We start from the raw sequence: 9986 nt of genomic DNA, 5'->3' as shown, positions 1-9986 counted from the left end.
CCCTTTACCCACAGGCAACACAGGAGAGAACAAGAAATTGATGAAATGCAACTCTGACTATTGTGCATATGTGGTGGTGTGCCCCTGTGAAAAAATGTATGTGGGAAGAACAATTTTTCCTCTAAAAAAGAGAATATTGGAGCATCAAAGGGCAATCAGGAATAACGATTTGAATTAATCTACCGCCAGACATTGGTTAAAATGTCACAATCAGAATCATAACATCTTTTCTTTCTTTGGCATTGACAGGGTGGCAGCGAGCCCGAGCGGGGGAGACAGAGAGAAGTGATTGAGAATCCTGCAATCCAGTTACATTCTGCTTCTTGGCAGCAAGTCTCCCTTTGGGATGAATGAGGACAAGGAACTTTTTGTCCACATTGGATGAGTAACCGATTACGTTCCTTAGTTTATGACCTACTTTCTATGTGATCTTGTTTCCCCCGTGTTTACTGTAAGATGGTGGGGGACCCTAGCTGATGTACAGTACTGACAGTCGGAAGAACTTCACAGGTAGCCTAGCAGACCAGGGCTCTGGTATCTAGGCAGTTAATGGGTTCATGTAATGAGCTTCTGTGATCAAGTGGTTCAGCGAGACCTCTGGGTTACAGTGTGCCTCCTCCTCGTGTCCTTTTTTAATTCCCATGTTTTTATTTTTAAGATTATTTGCTCGGTATACACCACTCACGGAATAATACTATTCCCCGTTTCCCCCCCCCCTTTTTTAAACAGAGTTCGATATGGTTGGCTGGTAGCTCTGGACATCAACCGTGGAGTTTTTGGTGCTGAGGATTTTAGTCTAGGGCCACTCAGCCGATTAGACAGTCTAGATTTTCGCACTTGCATTGAGCCTCTTTCACTTTAGCCTCAAACCTTCATACCCACGTAGGCTTAAGATGGTAGCTGAGGGCTCATGATAACACAATTGTGACTTTGTATGTACTGATATGACATAATATCAGTTGTAGTGAACGCGTAATTAATCCCTGTTAAATTTAAGCTTTGAAATTATGATTATATGTTTCAATTATGAGTCATGTGCATGTTTAAGGATTTACAAACATGTAAACAATTACTATACTTTAAGAAATTAAGGATGACGAAAAAGTCTGGTTTTTATGTCCATGCAAACAGCCAGAAATGAATTGTCTGTCTTCTATGTCACTTTACGTATTCACGATAAAATGGTGGTTTTGTTTTGTGCAATTGGCTTTGGAAAAAGACCTCTGTAGTCGAAACGCGTTGCCGTTTAAACGAATACATCTATATTTGTGACCACGATCCTAGAGTGAAAGTTTTCTTTGTATTTATATCTATGGACACAAAGGTTTCTTGAAACATATATATATATATATATATATATATATATATATATATATATATATATATATATATATATATATATATATATATATATATATATATATATAAATATATATATATATAGATATCCACAGAACCCCTCCGACAGGCAGAAGGAAGAGGCCACACGAGGAATCCAGGGAAAAGCTTTTATTGGACAGCAGTTAAGGCATAATGCATTTCGGATATGGTACCTTCGTCAGATGCCGCTGCTAACCTGGAAACATAACCACGCCTTCGCATTTAAGTAGTCCTCCAGTCCTCCCAATGTTAGGAGCACACACCTCCCCAACCATGTGATCGTTCACCTGCTGCAACACGGTAGGTACTACAGCTCCCAGAATGCATCATAACTGGGCAAGTAGTACGGGGGGGAAAACTCGGTGAAAATTGGTTCCTTGTGGCACTGATGACATGCAGGGCAAGGCGCGTTGTGTCCGGTCACTGTACAGTCCTGAAGCCTCCCTGGGTCCCCGCATATGTTCCAACCTCTGAGGCGCAAGTCCGCCGGTCCGTGTGCTGATTACAGTGAGTCAACACTTCCCGTGTGGTCACGAGCTGCCACTGGCAGCGGTCCTTGCAATACTTGCACTTTGAAGGTGGGCTGGTGTTGTACCAATACCTTGGTCAAAGAAAACGAACTGCAGAAGCAGAAGCCAGTGTAACAACCAGCCAGCTTGTAGAACGGGGCCCCTTCATGCGCCTCTGGCTGACGCACAAATATCCACATAACCCCTCCGACAGGCAGAAGGAAGAGGCCACACGAGGAATCCAGGGAAAAGCTTTTATTGGACAGCAGTTAAGGCATAATGCAACCAGCCAGCTTGTAGAACGGGGCCCCTTCATGCGCCTCTGGCTGACGCACAAATATCCACATAACCCCTCCGACAGGCAGAAGGAAGAGGCCACACGAGGAATCCAGGGAAAAGCTTTTATTGGACAGCAGTTAAGGCATAATGCATTTCGGCTATGGTGCCTTCGTCAGATGCCGCTGCTAACCTGGAAACATAACCACGCCTTCGCATTTAAGTAGTCCTCCAGTCCTCCCAATGTTAGGAGCACACACCTCCCCAACCATGTGATCGTCCACCTGCTGCAACACGGTAGGTACTACAGCTCCCAGAATGCATCATAACTGGGCAAGCAGTACGGGGGGGAAAACTCGGTGAAAATTGGTTCCTTGTGGCACTGATGACATGCAGGGCAAGGCGCGTTGTGTCCGGTCACTGTACAGTCCTGAAGCCTCCCTGGGTCCCCGCATATGTTCCAACCTCTGAGGCGCAAGTCCGCCGGTCCGTGTGCTGATTACAGTGAGCCAACACTTCCCGTGTAGTCACGAGCTGCCACTGGCAGCAGTCCTTGCAATATTTGCACTTTGAAGGTGGGCTGGTGTTGTACCAATACCTTGGTCAAAGAAAACGAACTGCAGAAGCAGAAGCCAGTGTAACAACCAGCCAGCTTGTAGAACGGGGCCCCTTCATGCGCCTCTGGCTGACGCACAAATATCCACAGAACCTCTCTGACAGGCAGAAGGAAGAGGCCACACGAGGAATCCAGAGAAAAGCTTTTATTGGACAGCAGTTAAGGCATAATGCATTTCGGCTATGGTGCCTTCGACAGATGCCGCTGCTAACCTGGAAACATACCCACGCCTTCGCATTTAAGTAGTCCTGCAGTCCTCCCAATGTTAGGAGCACACACCTCCCCAACCATGTGATCGTCCACCTGCTGCAACACGGTAGGTACTACAGCTCCCAGAATGCATCATAACTGGGCAAGCAGTACGGGGGGAAAACTCGGTGAAAATTGGTTCCTTGTGGCACTGATGACATGCAGGGCAAGGCGCGTTGTGACCGGTGACTCTACAATCCTGAAGCCTCCCTGGGTCCCCGCATACGTTCCAACCTCTGAGGTGCAAGTCCGCCGGTCCGTGTGCTGATTACAGTGAGTCAACACTTCCCGTGTAGTCACGAGCTGCCACTGGCAGCGGTCCTTGCAATACTTGCACTTTGAAGGTGGGCTGGTGTTGTACCAATACCTTGGTCAAAGAAAACGAACTGCAGAAGCAGAAGCCAGTGTAACAACCAGCCAGCTTGTAGAACGGGGCCCCTTCATGCGCCTCTGGCTGACGCACAAATATCCACATAACCCCTTCTGACAGGCGGAAGGAAGAGGCCACACGAGGAATCCAGGGAAAAGCTTTTATTGGACAGCAGTTAAGGCATAATGCATTTCGGCTATGGTGCCTTCGTCAGATGCCGCTGCTAACCTGGAAACATAACCACGCCTTAGCATTTAAGAAGTCCTGCAGTCCTCCCAATGTTAGGAGCACACACCTCCCCAACCATGTGATCGTCCACCTGCTGCAACACGGTAGGTACTACAGCTCCCAGAATGCATCATAACTGGGCAAGCAGTACGGGGGGGGAAAACTCGGTGAAAATTGGTTCCTTGTGGCACTGATGACATGCAGGGCAAGGCGCGTTGTGTCCGGTCACTGTACAGTCCTAAAGCTTCCCTGGGTCCCCGCATACGTTCCAACCTCTGAGGCGCAAGTCCGCCGGTCCGTGTGCTGATTACAGTGAGTCAACACTTCCCGTGTAGTCACGAGCTGCCACTGGCAGCGGTCCTTGCAATACTTGCACTTTGAAGGTGGGCTGGTGTTGTACCAATACCTTGGTCAAAGAAAACGAACTGCAGAAGCAGAAGCCAGTGTAACAACCAGCCAGCTTGTAGAACGGGGCCCCTTCATGCGCCTCTGGCTGACGCACAAATATCCACATAACCCCTCCGACAGGCAGAAGGAAGAGGCCACACGAGGAATCCAGGGAAAAGCTTTTATTGGACAGCAGTTAAGGCATAATGCATTTCGGCTATGGTGCCTTCGTCAGATGCCGCTGCTAACCTGGAAACATAACCACGCCTTCGCATTTAAGAAGTCCTGCAGTCCTCCCAATGTTAGGAGCACACACCTCCCCAACCATGTGATCGTCCACCTGCTGCAACACGGTAGGTACTACAGCTCCCAGAATGCATCATAACTGGGCAAGCAGTACGGGGGGGAAAACTCTGTGAAAATTGGTTCCTTGTGGCACTGATGACATGCAGGGCAAGGCGCTTTGTGTCCGGTCACTGTACAGTCCTAAAGCTTCCCTGGGTCCCCGCATACGTTCCAACCTCTGAGGCGCAAGTCCGCCGGTCCGTGTGCTGATTACAGTGAGTCAACACTTCCCGTGTAGTCACGAGCTGCCACTGGCAGCGGTCCTTGCAATACTTGCACTTTGAAGGTGGGCTGGTGTTGTACCAATACCTTGGTCAAAGAAAACGAACTGCAGAAGCAGAAGCCAGTGTAACAACCAGCCAGCTTGTAGAACGGGGCCCCTTCATGCGCCTCTGGCTGACGCACAAATATCCACATAACCCCTCCGACAGGCAGAAGGAAGAGGCCAAACGAGGAATCCAGGGAAAATCTTTTATTGGACAGCAGTTAAGGCATAATGCATTCCGGCTATGGTGCCTTCGTCAGATGCCGCTGCTAACCTGGAAACATAACCACGCCTTCGCATTTAAGAAGTCCCGCAGTCCTCCCAATGTTAGGAGCACACACCTCCCCAACCATGTGATCGTCCACCTGCTGCAACACGGTAGGTACTACAGCTCCCAGAATGCATCATAACTGGGCAAGCAGTACGGGGGGAAAACTCGGTGAAAATGTGTTCCTTGTGGCACTGATGACATGCAGGGCAAGGCGCGTTGTGTCCGGTCACTGTACAGTCCTAAAGCTTCCCTGGGTCCCCGCATACGTTCCAACCTCTGAGGCGCAAGTCCGCCGGTCCGTGTGCTGATTACAGTGAGTCAACACTTCCCGTGTAGTCACGAGCTGCCACTGGCAGCGGTCCTTGCAATACTTGCACTTTGAAGGTGGGCTGGTGTTGTACCAATACCTTGGTCAAAGAAAACGAACTGCAGAAGCAGAAGCCAGTGTAACAACCAGCCAGCTTGTAGAACGGGGCCCCTTCATGCGCCTCTGGCTGACGCACAAATATCCACATAACCCCTCCGACAGGCAGAAGGAAGAGGCCACACGAGGAATCCAGGGAAAAGCTTTTATTGGACAGCAGTTAAGGCATAATGCATTTCGGCTATGGTGCCTTCGTCAGATGCCGCTGCTAACCTGGAAACATAACCACGCCTTCGCATTTAAGAAGTCCTGCAGTCCTCCCAATGTTAGGAGCACACACCTCCCCAACCATGTGATCGTCCACCTGCTGCAACACGGTAGGTACTACAGCTCCCAGAATGCATCATAACTGGGCAAGCAGTACGGGGGGGAAAACTCGGTGAAAATTGGTTCCTTGTGGCACTGATGACATGCAGGGCAAGGCGCGTTGTGTCCGGTCACTGTACAATCCTAAAGCTTCCCTGGGTCCCCGCATACGTTCCAACCTCTGAGGCGCAAGTCCGCCGGTCAGTGTGCTGATTACAGTAAGTCAACACTTCCCGTGTAGTCACGAGCTGCCACTGGCAGCGGTCCTTGCAATACTTGCACTTTGAAGGTGGGCTGGTGTTGTACCAATACCTTGGTCAAAGAAAACGAACTGCAGAAGCAGAAGCCAGTGTAACCACCAGGCAGCTTGTAGAACGGGGCCCCTTCATGCGCCTCTGGCTGACGCACAAATATCCACAGAACCCCTCCGACAGGCAGAAGGAAGAGGCCACACGAGGAAGCCAGGGTAAAGCTTTTATTGGACAGCAGTTAAGGCATAATGCATTTCGGCTATGGTGCCTTCGTCAGATGCCGCTGCTAACCTGAAAACATAACCACGCCTTCGCATTTAAGAAGTCCTGCAGTCCTCCCAATGTTAGGAGCACACACCTCCCCAACCATGTGATCGTCCACCTGCTGCAACACGGTAGGTACTACAGCTCCCAGAATGCATCATAACTGGGCAAGCAGTACGGGGGGGGGAAAACTCGGTGAAAATTGGTTCCTTGTGGCACTGATGACATGCAGGGCAAGGCGCGTTGTGTCCGGTCACTGTACAGTCCTGAAGCCTCCCTGGGTCCCCGCATACGTTCCAACCTCTGAGGCGCAAGTCCGCCGGTCCGTTTGCTGATTACAGTGAGTCAACACTTCCCGTGTAGTCACGAGCTGCCACTGGCAGCGGTCCTTGCAATACTTGCACTTTGAAGGTGGGCTGGTGTTGTACCAATACCTTGGTCAAAGAAAACGAAGTGCAGAAGCAGAAGCCAGTGTAACCACCAGCCAGCTTGTAGAACGGGGCCCCTTCATGCGCCTCTGGCTGACGCACAAATATCCACAGAACCCCTCCGACAGGCAGAAGGAAGAGGCCACACGAGGAATCCAGGCAAAAGCTTTTATTGGACAGCAGTTAAGGCATAATGCATATATATTTGATATATATCAAGTTCACCATCTCTGGTGGTACTCGGCTCAGCCAAGAAACCATCAGACTGCAAACTAAGAATTGAAAAAAGAAGGCATCAGGCCTTTTCCATCTATACACTCATGATCTGGAACTATTGTGGAGTTCAATAGGGCCGATGCACAAAAGCTTCCATTTTACAAATTCATGTTTAAACTTGACATCTTATTAGATGGGTACTTTTCACATGTTTTGCACATACATGATAACGTAGTCAGAAAGTGTTCTGCTTGCAAGTACATTACTTCGTATGCATTTCATCACAACACTGTGCATTCTGTTCAAGGATAAAATACACTGAGCACGCTGCCCTTGTATTTTGTGGTCTGTTTGGAGAGAGTTCGGATTCGGAAAGGCAAGCAATAACCACTTTCATGGATTATCCTGGACGTTCACTCTTGACTAATTTCCAGCTCTGCCGACTCCCATAACTACCCTGCAAAGAACGGCAGCCTCTTCTACAGCAGACTGGTTCCTGATACATCACTCACAGGTAAATGGGGAATTAGGCTCTCTAATTCTAGGTAGTGTTAGATTCATATATTCTTATAATCACTGCAATATTTATAACGTTCAAATGAATAATCTTTTTCACCATTCTTACACTGCTGTGACAATGCTTTGTTTCCTTCCACTAATAATTACAGCTTATGTATTTTACATAAGAATCTAATTTCTTCAATACATTTTTGAAATGCCAATTTCTGTATTTCTTGTGTCTCCTTTTGGGCATGCCTGAAGTAACAGTTAGAGGGTAGATCTGTTTCCATGATTTCCTTGGGGTAATTAGAGTGATCATGTTCCTAGGTGGCAGACACCATCCGGTACCCTGTCAGGTTTAGGGTTCCAGAAGACGCACTGTGAGCTAGCCAGGAAATGGGCCTACATATTCTGATTATATGAGTGGAACCAGTCCCCATATTTTGACACATATATTTTTCCAAACTTAGGGGTCTATTAGGATGGCGGTCGGATGGCCACCGCCGGGCTGGCGGTGGCAACCGCCGGGCTGGCGGCGGCCTTCCACCCGCGATCGCAACCCAGAAAACCGCCGGTCCCATTAGCATGGCGGTGATGACCGCGGCGGTGAGATTTACCGCTCGCCACTTTTCCGCCGATAGCAGTCTGCACGCTTCCCTGGCGGGCGGAGCTGGACCCCTAAAATGGGGCGGTACAGGGTCATGCTCCGCCGGCATGATTATGATGCCGGCGGTAGCAAGCCTTTCCACAGCGGTGGAACCGCCATGGAAAGGCATGAGGAGAATGTCTCTGGGGGCCCATTGCGGGCCCCCAATGTGTTTGGGGGTGTTTGGGTGTACTGGGGGGGTACCCATGGGCCAATGAGTCGCTTGCATCTTCCCAGGTGGAGAAGCCCGCTCCTTGTCCAGTCCTCAAGCAAGCATTGAGTAGCCATGGACTGCTCCACTGGCTAGGACACGCCAAAGGAGGGCTGGACCCTGTGCCTTAGGATCTGTCGAGGGGGCAGCCTATCACCACCCAAAGGGTCACATATGGAAACCTTCTTACGATTTTGACATCCTCTAGATAGTAAAGTTTGAACATATTTTATCACTCCGCCTGAGCTGTTGCCAACACCAGCTAGGTCAATCCAAGCACCTCACCTCACTAAACAATTCAATCAGTAGTAGCGATGGACGGTTTATACAAAGGGCAGGGACTTAATCAACGTGAGCCTATGACCTGCACTTACTGGGAATTCCTTGTTTATGGGAAATAATTAAAATCTCTGATTCCTATCATGAACAGGGTTCAGCAGGAAACCTGCATCTGTAAGCATAGTGTAGACACTCACTGATCCATTCGTCATAGCACTCATGCAGACCCAGACATCTAAGGGCATCACAGAACTGTTATTGCTTGATCATGTGTGGCTGAATGCCACTTGTCCCTTTAGGAAGTTGACCGCGACCTCTTGGGGTCACGCAACTAGTTAGCATGGAGGAGTCTCATTTGTTATTGGAATTACCAGACAATCCACTCCACCAACTAAGAACAGTCATGCATCACCACCTACAGAATCGAGAAAGAGCTATTAATCTGTCAGTCCTTCCCATGTCTAGGCCGAATGAGTGTTCCTGTGTTCAGTCAAATTAAGCCGCAGGCTCTGCTCTTGGTGGTGCCATTCCATCAATTCCTTTAAGTTTGAGCAACCACACTCTCCCTAAAACACAAAGACTTTGGTTTCCCAGAAGCTGTTTAGTGGGTCATAGGAATAATGTTGCTAGATCTCTAATCTGCAACTTTTATGGTTAAAAACATCGACATTATCTGATTTTCGTCAAACCTTCAACTTTCCTTCTTGATTAATGAAAACATTTTTTGCAAATACTTTCGCTTTGGTTCGACTTCCACCAGTCAAAGAATTCACCTCTAGCAGCACAACATGAATGCCCCTGGCTATCCCTCTTAATTATGGCACCAGTTCTGAAAACAAACAAAATAGATCCAGAGTCCTATTTCGTTATTCCTAGCTAAACTATTCAGGCAGTTGCCCTGCTTTGAATACTGTAGTTTTTTCAAAGTAAACACTTCGGGCCTCAAGGAATCTCATCAAGAGCATTAAGAAGGTGCTGAAATGCATGGGCTGGGACAGGCAGTCCTGCCAAGTACCACGCATCATGCATTAGACTAACACATTTCAGTGTGGTGATCCGCACGGAAATGCAAAGTCACGCATTTGAGAACCTCCTCAGCTGTGAGCAAGAATACGTTTTGGCTGCTGGCAACAATGGTAGCACAGTTCACTGCTACTCAGCACCGCGGTAATGAAGACCTGCGAGCGGACCCGACCCCACCCCACACCACGGCTGAGTGAACCACAGGACTGCGGCGCCGCCGGAGTGGTGATTCCTCACTGAGCAGCCCAGAGCAGACACCCCACTAGGTAGTTTAGGTGAGAGAGATGACCATGCCGGCCGGCGATGATGCCATGAAACTGCACTAACAAACAAGGTACTTTCGGACTGAACAATAATAGGCATATAGATGTTTTAAGTGGAAACCTTTTTTACGTCTCGTGCTTAGCGTTGCAGTGCTTAGCACTGCTCGCGCAGCGCGAGACCTCATGTAGGGGGTTCTGAAAGCTGACCACACGCTCGTGCGTGTGATATTGCTTTCGCCGGCTGCAATTGGCTGTAGCGTGCTTTTAAAAAACAAATA

The 9986-nt window shown here is 48.8% G+C and overlaps 1 pseudogene; it reads right to left on the bottom strand.

Moving 5' to 3' along the window:
* Positions 1–8293: 8293 nt before the first annotated feature.
* On the bottom strand, positions 8294–9561 carry LOC146860621 (18S ribosomal RNA; annotated as a pseudogene).
* Between the last annotated feature and the right edge of the window lie 425 nt (positions 9562–9986).

The sequence above is a fragment of the Triturus cristatus genome, chromosome 3_1 (assembly GCF_964204655.1).
Source record: "Triturus cristatus chromosome 3_1, aTriCri1.1, whole genome shotgun sequence".
In the NCBI taxonomy this organism is placed as follows: domain Eukaryota; kingdom Metazoa; phylum Chordata; class Amphibia; order Caudata; family Salamandridae; genus Triturus; species Triturus cristatus.
This window is presented reverse-complemented; position numbering and strand designations above follow the sequence as displayed.